The following is a 430-nucleotide window of genomic DNA, read 5'->3' as shown; positions in this document are numbered from 1 at the left end:
GGTGGCCACTGGTGGCAGGGGTGTTCATGGTTGTTGTTTGTCGTAGGTTGTGTATGAATGGGTGTGTTGGGTGTTTGTGTTTGATATAGTGGTGTAGGGATAATTAGTTAGTGAGTTATTAACCTGTATTTAATTAATTAATTAGTTTATATATTGAATTATTATTAGAATGTAATTATTGTTTATTATTATTATTATTATTTTATTTATTTAGGTGTCGACCGTGTGAGACGGTAATATTATTATTACTTGGTTCGCATGCTTGTTATTCGGATTTGTTGAAGTAAGGGTTTGGATTATTATTTCGCTTGCTTGACTCGGATTTGCTATCGAGGTAGGATAGCTACTCAATCACTTTAATGTTTACTTGAATGATGTTATTTGATTGTATTGGTTGAATTATTGAATTAATTGAATTTGTGATGGATGG

Source organism: Silene latifolia, chromosome 2 (genome assembly GCF_048544455.1).
Source record: "Silene latifolia isolate original U9 population chromosome 2, ASM4854445v1, whole genome shotgun sequence".
Classification (NCBI taxonomy): Eukaryota; Viridiplantae; Streptophyta; class Magnoliopsida; order Caryophyllales; family Caryophyllaceae; genus Silene; species Silene latifolia.
Note: the sequence above shows the minus strand (reverse complement) of the source record.